Raw genomic sequence first — 10,249 nt, 5'->3', positions numbered from 1 at the left:
GTGGGGAGGGCAAGACAGGAAAGGTCAAATAACAGTGTAAGGCTGTAGTATGAGAAAGCTGCTGAGATGCAAATGATTTTGAATAATTCCAATGTTCAATGGTGATTAATTGCCTCCTTTAACGATTCATATAGGCAAGTGAATTTAAAGAAAAATGAGACCGTTGGCAGCATAGTCAGTGAACACTTATGGATGAGCAGGGACCTTGGGTCCAGGGAGATGGGGCTGGAGAATGGAAGGTAGGTAGGTAGTGAAATGTCCATTCAGGGCACAGTGCACAGAGCAAGTTTGCTTGTGATTTGTTTTGAGATTTCTAATAAAGGATGAACTTGGGGAACCAAGTATCTTTCTGAACAAGATGAAAGATGAAGTTGCCCAGGCAGTTTTGTAGTTTGGGTTTTAGTTCTCCTTGTGAGAAACCTCTGAAATCCTTTAGTTCTTGACTCCAGTCCTCCTTATGAAGGTCTGGCTGCCCTAGAGGGTGAGGCCCAAGCTTGTACCATGTAGCACAATTTCTGATCTGGGCCCCAGAAGCTGCGAGGAGGACCTCAGTCCTTGGTGGCAACAGAGGTCATTCGATTGTTCAGAGGAAAGAACACTAAGAAGCTGCTGGCTTTCAAATTGAGCCACTAGATCTACCTGGGATGCAGCTGTAGCAGTGTCTGCTTTTGAGGCCCTAGCCCTGGGACACACAAACGGCCTTCTGAGCGGGAAGGAGGTCGGAAACCGAGAGGTGTGACGTGGAAGTGGAAGCAGAAATCAGACCCTCCTCCTTTGCATAAGCTTCCTCTTTTCCTGACTCTTCCAAGAAAATCTTCAGAGTAAACGAGGCCGGGAGGGGCATTCCCTCAGAGGTCACTACAGTTTGGACTAATCACTTACTCCACTGAGGGTGTTGTTCCTTTGTAGATGCCTCTAAGTAAGATTAACAAAGTTATCAGGCCCCTGCAGTTGTTCAGTATTATTTTTAATGTCTTGGGTATTATTGTCCAGTGCTTAATATTTCTACCAGTAGTCCTGGATTGCAGGTAAAAATAACATCTTCCATGGTTTCATGTCAAAAGACGATTGGTTTCCCATAACGTTCAGTTTTCTTGCCCCATGTAGTTAGCCTTGCTTAAAATAGATAATAGTATGCCAGATTTCAAATAAGTAGAAACAGTTTCTGATAGGTGTCGCTAGCACCCTCAATCTAGTTTCAGTTAGGGTAAAATTTTGAGATCTGCAGGTAAAGTACGTGTGTGTATGGGTGCGTATACGTTCTTTCTGAAAAAGCGTGATTGCCATCTTTTTAAGAAATGCTTCCCTTTTTAAAGGCATATAACCTGAGGTCAACTTTACAAATGAATGACATTAAAAAACTTCAGAGTACGCATATGTGACATCCATATGTGCCCCCAATGGTCTCCATGTCTGTGGTGCTATGTGTTCAGGTGTTTGATTTAATCTCAGACCATGCCTCTCTTCAGGAGTTAAAAGTTTGCTTGAATTCTGTAGTCTTAGAGCCCCTGGTAGGGAAGAGCTATAAAAGTAACTCCGTATTGCTGCTGGTGATCAGGCAAGAAGCATTTAGTGAGAATTTAGCATGTGCCAAATCCCAGGATGAGCCCTGGGAAGGCAGTGCTGATAAGACACAGGGCCTGACCTTAGGGTGCAACAACTTAGTGCGGAGTCTGATGACTCAGGGCCGTGGGAGCCCTGAGGAGGTGCACCTGGCTGGACTGAGAGCTTGAGGAAGGCTTCCAGAGGAGGGAAGTGCTGAGTACTACCTATGTGATGGTGAGCAGGGCAGGAAGACGGGGAGCCTGGGGAAAAGTGCAAGAGACTGACTTAGAAACCTCCAAATCTTCTGTCTGAATCTTTGTTGGTGAGATTCTTTTGACATGTGTTTTTTTTAATAGTATCACACAACCTGTTCATACAGTGACTTCCAAATAAATAGTCCCTCATTCCCCTTTAAGGCTTTCAGCAGGGAGTTGACATGATCACATTTGCACTGCAACATCAAGAGGTATCTCTGCCTAAATAAAGTAGGTGCCACACAAAGAAAATGTTCTCTCTCTAGTTCTTGCCGCCTCGAACCTTGAAATCTCTGACAGATTTGTGTGGGACACGTGTTGACAGAACGTCCAGACCAAGGTATTCCCTTATGTAACATACACGCAGGCATTATATAGATACTATAGATACAGTACACTCTTGGACCAGGGCAACCTAGGTCCCTACCCTGGACCCTACACTTTAGAGGGCCATAAGAGCAGGATTTTGATTTCAGGCTTCCAGAGATATGTAACCACCCACTGTCCACATCCCCACTCCTGCTCAGGGTTCCTGGGACCCTGGAATTCCTTACTTAATTGCCTAAGTCTGTGCAGGCCTTTTTCCTATCTGTCCTCCTGGAGACCAATCATATCACAAGTGTATACTCCTAGGGCCAAGAGAAGGCTAAAGGGTAGCTGTCAAAAGAATCTGGAGGTGTGGGTTGGGATTTCAACTCTAATGCCTGGGAGACCTCCAGGAGACTCCTGGTAACGCAGGACCCAGAGCTAAGAGGAGGAACCATAGACCAGTGCTCTAACCCCAGGCTTCTCAAACATTGGAGACGTCTGTTCATATGTAGCATTTTAGGAGAAGAAAGTACATGTACTTGGATTAAAGAACAAGGAGAAAAATTACGGGAGTTTGAAGGAAAGCATTTTTTAAAACATAAATTCTACTTTATTATAATATAGCCTATACCTAATTTTCTATAAAAAGCAATAATTTTTAGTAAGAGTAAGGACAGAGTTGTCTCCATTTAAATGCCTATCTCTTAACTATGTAATGTCTTTGTTTATGGATGGATCCCAGCTTGATCAGGTTCCACGAGAGACAAGTATTGATTATGCTTAAATGTATAATTTGCATAATCACAAGTAGAGAAGCCCAGGAAGGAAAGCTATTCGTAAGAGAAACAAGAGTTTTGTCATTTCACTTTTGGAAAGTTTGCCCTTTAAATCTCAAGCACTCTGGGGGTAGTTTCAGAGGTCAGAAGCACAAGCAACTTTGGGCTGGTTTCATGATACATATATGTGGCCTAAAGGTTTTCAGCTATTCTTGCCCAGGCATGGAATCTTGGGCTTGCCAGGGATGTACACACTTCCTTCCCAAGCAACCTGTGGTAACCTTGATCTTCAGATATAGAGGCAGGAAGGATCCCAGGCCATGTCTTCAGCAGCCCCTGGAGCTGGCATGAGTTGGCCCAGGCTGCCCTGGTGCAGGACAGGTTAGGCGAGAAGAGCTCAGGCCTAGCTCCCCGCTGCAGGGAGAGGTAGGCCTGCCACTCCCTGCTGGAGCGGCAGTGCTTAGCTTATTCAGGGCAGCCTGCAGAGACGGCAGCTGTTTCCTCATCCCTAGTGAGCCAACCCCAGACAGGCAGTGTGGCCCCTGACACAGATGAAGTAGGAAACCAAGAGTCCCAGTGGTTCCTTGGCATGCTATCAAATGACCCCCAAAACTCTCTTTATCTGAATCGAGCCTCATCTTAGCCCCAGTCTGAGAGGCAAGTTTCTTTGCCTTGGGGATTAGCAATGTGAATGAGAGAATCACTGGTTTACTGTATATCTGCTGATTCTCCATTTTTGCCCTTAAGGAATGCAGATTCCTGGAGAGGTATTAGCCTTATTAAATCAGAATCTCAGGGGGCAAGGCCCCAGCACCTGCATTTATAAGCCACCAGATGATTTTTTTTTCACCAGATGATTTTTATGCACACTTAAGTTTGAGAAAATTAATAGACACTATTTCCAGAACACCTGTTCATGATTGGCTGATCATATTCTAGTAACAACAGTAGTAACGCTGGCACTGATGTAATGCTGAGTGCCAGGCAGTAGCCTAAACACTCTACATAAAGTAACTCATCCACTTCCACACCTACCTAGGGAGGTAGGAACTACCGTTATCCCCATTTTACAGAAGAAGAAACCGAAGAGCTTATTAAAAATACAGGATCCTAGGCCCAGCCGCAGAGAATCTGATTCAGAACCTCTGGAACAGGGCCTAGCGATCTTTATTTAGCACATTCCCAGGTATCGCCTTAGGTATTGTGACTGAACGAGAATTCTTACGGGCTTATTCAAACATTTCAATGTCTCCTTTTCTAGGAGCCTAGGGGTTGACAGAGTAGACAAGGTCCATGCCTTCTGGGAGCTTAGCATGGCCCGGGAGTTAAATGCATATAAAAATCCAGGAGCATGGTGCCATCATAAACAGGATGAGCACCATTTGCTATGCTCATAGCAATTATCTTTTGGAAAGAAAATAATAAAGAACTAAAACCTTTGTAGAAAGCATCAGTCCACTTAATATTGTATGTGTCTAAGGCCATTTACAAGGTGGAAGCTAGAAGAAAATTTTTGAAATGTTAACAGTTGACAAAAAAAAAGCTAGAAGAAAATTTTTGAAATGTTAACAGTTGTTATCTTTACACGGTGAGAAGATGAATAATTGTTTACACCCTATGCTTTGGCATTTTCTAAATGCTATACAATTACTATGGATTTCTTTGAAATTAATAAAAATTTTTTAAACAAGTGCTTTCATATTTAATATCTGATTTCACCTCAACATGTCTCATAAGGCAATTAGGTGAGGGATATTCATATCCCCAATTTGGAGGCAAGGATGCTAAGAATTAAAGGAATTAGCTAACTTCTGGAATGATCCACCACTGTAATGATAGAGTTCAGACCACAATCTAAACTGTTGACTTCTGACCCCAGGATTTTATAGTTAGACCTCGCTGGGCTCCCTGTTGATACAAGCCTATGTGTACAACTAATGAGGCCAGTTCGGGGTGATAGTCAAAATATTTAGCAACTGGTCCAATGAGAGCACCAGCCAACAAGGTTTGCTAACCAGGTTTGGCACTGCCTGGTCAGGAGAGACAGAGGCCGGGCCAGTGCCCACCAGCTGAGGGTGCACTCGCCTGCACTTGACTAAACTTTTTTTAATTTAATTTTATTTTATTTGCGGTGCGCGGGCCTCTCACTGTTGGGGCCTCTCCTGTTGCGGAGCACAGGCTGTGGACACGCAGGCTCAGCGGCCATGGCTCACGGGCCCAGCCGCTCCTCGGCATGTGGGATCTTCCCGGTCCGGGGAACGAACCCGTGTTCCCTGCATCGGCAGGCAGACTCTCAACCACTGCGCCACCAGGGAAGCCCTGACTAAACTTTTTGAATGGTGCTTTAGGCATCTCTTTTTTCTCTTAATAACTGCATTATTAAAAACAATTTATGTAAGGCTTGGGACAATAATCAGTAACCATGAGAAGCAACACACAAAGTTTTCCTGGGTCCACGTTTCTTCCAAACTGCAAACTTGCCTGAGGCCTGGTGCGTTGCAGTCACTCAAACCTAACAGCAGGGTGTTGGTGAGAGGGCACAGATGATCCACTTTGACAAAATATGAGTTTTGTTTTCAATATTTTAATTCAGAAATTGTCTCCCACTGTCTTGGTGGACTGACAGATATATTTGAAGGGAATTTCATAAAAAAATACTATTTTTCTCACAACTTGATCCGAATTGTTATAACTAATGGCTTAAAAATATTTGTAGGGAAGACACCTCTTTTGAAGAGTATCAACTTCAAGGATTAGCAACTCATCCTGTAAATGTTCAGTGATTTCTTATCAAAATCTGGAATGTACAAGCGGCAAGTACTCCCCACCCAAGAAACCTCCCCCAGAACTGTAGATGTCTCCTTATTCTAACATCACTGTATGGGGCCAAAATAGTGGAGGCAGTTTCATACCTGTGTGGTAATTGGGCACAAAAACCATGACTCTGTTCTGGCAGGAAACACTGTCAATCTTAGTAATGGAAATAATCTTGGACAGTGAAATAATTGACTGTATACAGTGTAAAATACCCTCAAACTATTTGCAGATTTCATCAAAAGACCAAATGCTTTTTACTTAAGACCAGGAACATGGCAGGAAAGGAAATTAGAGGAAGGAAGCATCCGTCCCTTTTTCAGTCTCTGTAATTTCTATAAAGATTTGCACTTTGATTATGCTTAGTAGCACCATATGCCTGAGTGGGACTCAAGATCAAAGGTTCCAGCCACAGCACTGGAGCCTTGCTGTAGGCAGGATCAAACATTACTGTCGGTAGAATGCTAATGTATCTGTAAGGACACTCCTTCAGCTTCTATGCATCCCTATTTAATTTCCAAAATGTAATTGGTATACCTCAAACTTGAATGCTTTTTTATTGTCTGCTATGATACATTGTAGGTTGAAAAAAAAGTGGTTGTTATCATTTAAAGATATTTAGAACTAAAGAATTTTCAAAAGCTTAATGTAAATTGTCAAGTTTTATAGTGTGTATGACTTTAAAAACGGGGGAGTGAGGGATGGCTGAACCCTGCTTTGCTTTGGTTGATGAGAGAACAGTATTTTTTTTTCCATTCTACTTTTCTCTGCAATCAAACTTTTCTGCGATGAACATTTTTTTTTAAATAAATTTATTCATTTATTTTTTGGCTGCGTTGGGTCTTCATTGCTGCGCATGGGCTTTCTCTAGTTGCAGCGAGCGGGGGCTACTCTTCGTTGCGGTGCACAGCCTTCTCACTGTGGTGGCTTCTCTTGTTGCAGAGCACACAGGCTCCAGGTGCACGGGCTTCAGTAGTTGTGGCACTCGGGCTCTAGAGCGCAGGCTCAGTAGTTGTGGCGCACGGGCTTAGTTGCTGCGTGGTACGTGGGATCTTCCTGGACCAGGGCTTGAACCCGTGTTCCCTGCATTGGCATGTGGATTCTTAACCACTGTGCCACCAGAAAAGTCCCTGAACATTTGTTTTTGCAGTTAAAAATCTTTGGTAAAAACGTACATGATACCATATTCACTTTTGCTTTCTCCATTGCCCTGCCATGTCTTCCTTCCCTTGCTACAAATTGCTTTTCTTATAAACCTTTTAAAAAATCAGTCTTAATAACGTAAATCATCTTGGATACAGTCAAACAATTTACTATATGCAGTGTAAAAACCCCCAAAGCATTTGCAGTTGTCATCAAAAAGCCAAACATTTGTCATAAACTGCCCATGTGATATGGAAGGGGTGATCAGAAGATGGAGTCCACTTGCTGGGTCTCTGACCTTGAACCGTGTCACACTCTCTCTGATCAGTGGTTCATTTTCTCATGTATAAAAAGGGACAAATAATACTTGCCCAATATATGAGTTTTGGGAAATATATGTGAAAGCTCTTACAAACTATAAGTGTTAGGAAAATAGGATTGTTGCTAACATTTCAACTTCCTGTGTGCCTTCTCAATGAGAATCTGAGGTCCTCCAGAGCAAGACCTTAAGTCTTATGCACAGCTTTTTGTCATCCTCTGTAACACACAACAATACCTTTCTTAAATTGTAGGTCTTTAATAAATGTTAGGCTGAGCAGAAAGGCAAAGAGGAGGGAGGCACATTCTCAGGTGACTGTTTCTTCTCCCTTTCCTTGTAGGTTCTGTTTCCATCTTTTCATTGTTCCTTTGCTCTACTCCAGGCTGCTCAGGCCCAGGGCACAAAGTCTTCAGCACACAGCTTCTCTCCAGAGAGCTCTACAAACAGGCCTAGATTCTGAGCCAGCTCTGTGATCATTTAGTTCACCAAGTGAATCATTTGGCTGCTCTGGGCATCGTGCTCTATGAAATGGCTATAATACCTCGTTGTTTGCCCGGAGGGTTCTTATCACCAGTAACGGCCCTTGTGAAGTTAAAAAATTATAAGGGCAAAAAGGAGGAGCTTCTGTGGTCAGGGTAGGTCATATACCGGGTCTTGGTCTTGGAGAGTCACAGTGTACAAGAGCATGTTCAAGGCTTGGAAAAAAAAAATCCTGCAGAAAACAAAAGAAAAAAGAAATGGGAGGTGGCAGGTAGGACCATGAATCTAGTCTGAGACACGCTGAATTAAAATGATCACTAAGATCCCTTCCAGCTTTAAACATTAAAGAATCTGTTGCATTTCTTCCGTGGAACGTTATTCAGTATCACTAGAGTTTGTTAATGATAAAGTTCTTCAAATGTGGTGTTTTATTTGTGCTTGACTGATCTCAACAACTCACAGTATCCAATTGGTTTAATATCAATTCACAATGAGCAGGAAGATATATACTGAAGTTGTCTCCAGTCTCTCATCCTCCTGGAAAATTTGTTTTCTTTGCCCCCAAGTTGTCAAACTAGCAAATTATTAGACTTCTCTTTCTAACAGGTTACAGGTGTTAGAGTCCCATAGTGGTAAGTGCCATTCGTCGTATTGATGATTCTGGGCTAAGTAATTGTTGATGCTTCAAAATTATTTAGCCACTGTACTGGCACTGGTGGGGTGTTTCCTGGGAACCCAGCCATTTGGGAAAAACTCCCAATAGTGAAACCCTCAGGGTAATTACTCTAGTCTCCTGTGGGTGTAAGAACGCTATTGATAATCAGTGCATGACTCTCATGATTTTTAGAGGTGATAGATTATAAGTACCAGTTTAACTAATCCAGAGTGATTTTCCATCCGAGACAGGTGGCTACAAACACCTGCCAGAAAAATAAACAAAAATGACCAGCATTTACAGAGTGTCATGTGCCGGGCACGGTTCTAAGCCCTCCACAGGCTTTAAATCATTTAATCCTTCAATAACGCCATGAGGAAAGTACAGTTATTACCTTCATTTTATAGACAATGTAATGGAAGCAAGAAGAGGTTAAATAACTGGCACAAGGTCGCACAGGTAGTAAGTGATAGAGCTGAGACTTGAACTCACATTTTATGAAAATTGTCATTCACACTTTTCACATGAATCTTTGATCACAGTGTCCTTGTCATCACTAGAGTCATTTTTCAGATACACAGCATTTTCCAGAATGTCATCTGCCATTTCATACACGTTGTTTGAACTATAGAATTTTTTAATATGATTCTGTCAGTGGAAATTTTCCAAGCCACCAATACTTATTCACATACAATTAGGTCACATGTTTTCTTTATTCCTACTATAGGTATATAGCCATGATCTCCAAAATACTACCACTTAATGATATTGTTTCCTCCCCCATCACTATACTTATTTTTCAATGAAGAATAGCCTTTTGTTATTACAGAAGCAGTATATATGCGTTGTAGAAAACCAGAAAATACAGAGGGCAACAATAAGAAGATAAATATATATCATGTTCCCACTGTGGTAGGCTGGATAATGGCCCTTCAAAGATATCTATGTCCTGATCCCCAGAACTTGTGAACATGTTAAGTTACATGGCAAAGGGGAAGTAAGGTTGCAGGTGGAATTAAGGTTGCTAATCAGCTGACCTTGAGATGGGAGAGTATCCTGGATTACCTTCATGGAACGCGATTATCACGAAGGTCCTTAAAAGTGGAAGAGGGATGCAGAAGAGAAGTTCAGGGCGATGCAATACGAGAAGGACTTGACCTGCTGTTGCTGGCTTTGAAGATGAAGGAAGGACCATGAGTCAGGGAATGTGGGCATCCTCTAGAACCTGGAAAAAGCAAGGAAATGGATTCTCCCCTAGAGCCTCCAAAAAGGAATGCAGCCCTGCCAACACCTTGATTTAGCTCAGTGAGACCATGTTGGACTTGTAACTTAGTAAGAAGAAGTTTAATCCACCAAATTTTTGGTAATTCGTGTGCAACAATAGAAAACTAATACACCCACCAACCAGAAACTGTTAAGTGTTGATATTTTATTATATATATTTCTAGATCTTTTTATACACACATATGTATTTTTTAAACTAAAACAAGATCATGATGCTGTAAAGAGTTTGTTTTCCTTTAATAATAATCTTTCTCTTTCCCTGTCAATAAATTTTCATAGCATCTAATACTGCAATCATATTGAAATTACCCTAATTGTTCCCCAGCTATTCCCCCAAAGCTGGTTTGTCCAAATCAGGATTTAGGTCTGGGCCATGCATTTTTTTGGGGGGCCATGCATTTTTAATGGTTTTATGTCCCTTAGGTATTTTTAATCTAAAACAGTCAGTTTTTTCATCTACTAATTTTCCTTCTCAATGTTTGTCTGATCGCTTCCTCATGTGGTCACTTAGCTTGCTCCTCTGTCCCCTGTATTTCTTATAAATTGGAAGTTACATCAGAGAGCTTGGTCAATTCACGTTAATAAATTTTGTCTAGAATACATTTTGGGTGCTGTTGTGTGTTTCATATGGCACTCCATCAGGAGGTACACGCCATCTGGTTTCCACCAT

This window comes from Delphinapterus leucas, chromosome 9 (genome assembly GCF_059928025.1).
Source record: "Delphinapterus leucas isolate spDelLeu-1000000601 "Yukka" chromosome 9, BTC_Dleu_Yukka2, whole genome shotgun sequence".
Lineage (NCBI taxonomy): Eukaryota > Metazoa > Chordata > Mammalia > Artiodactyla > Monodontidae > Delphinapterus > Delphinapterus leucas.
The sequence above is the reverse complement of the archived record's forward strand: the minus strand, read 5'-3'. Positions refer to the sequence as shown.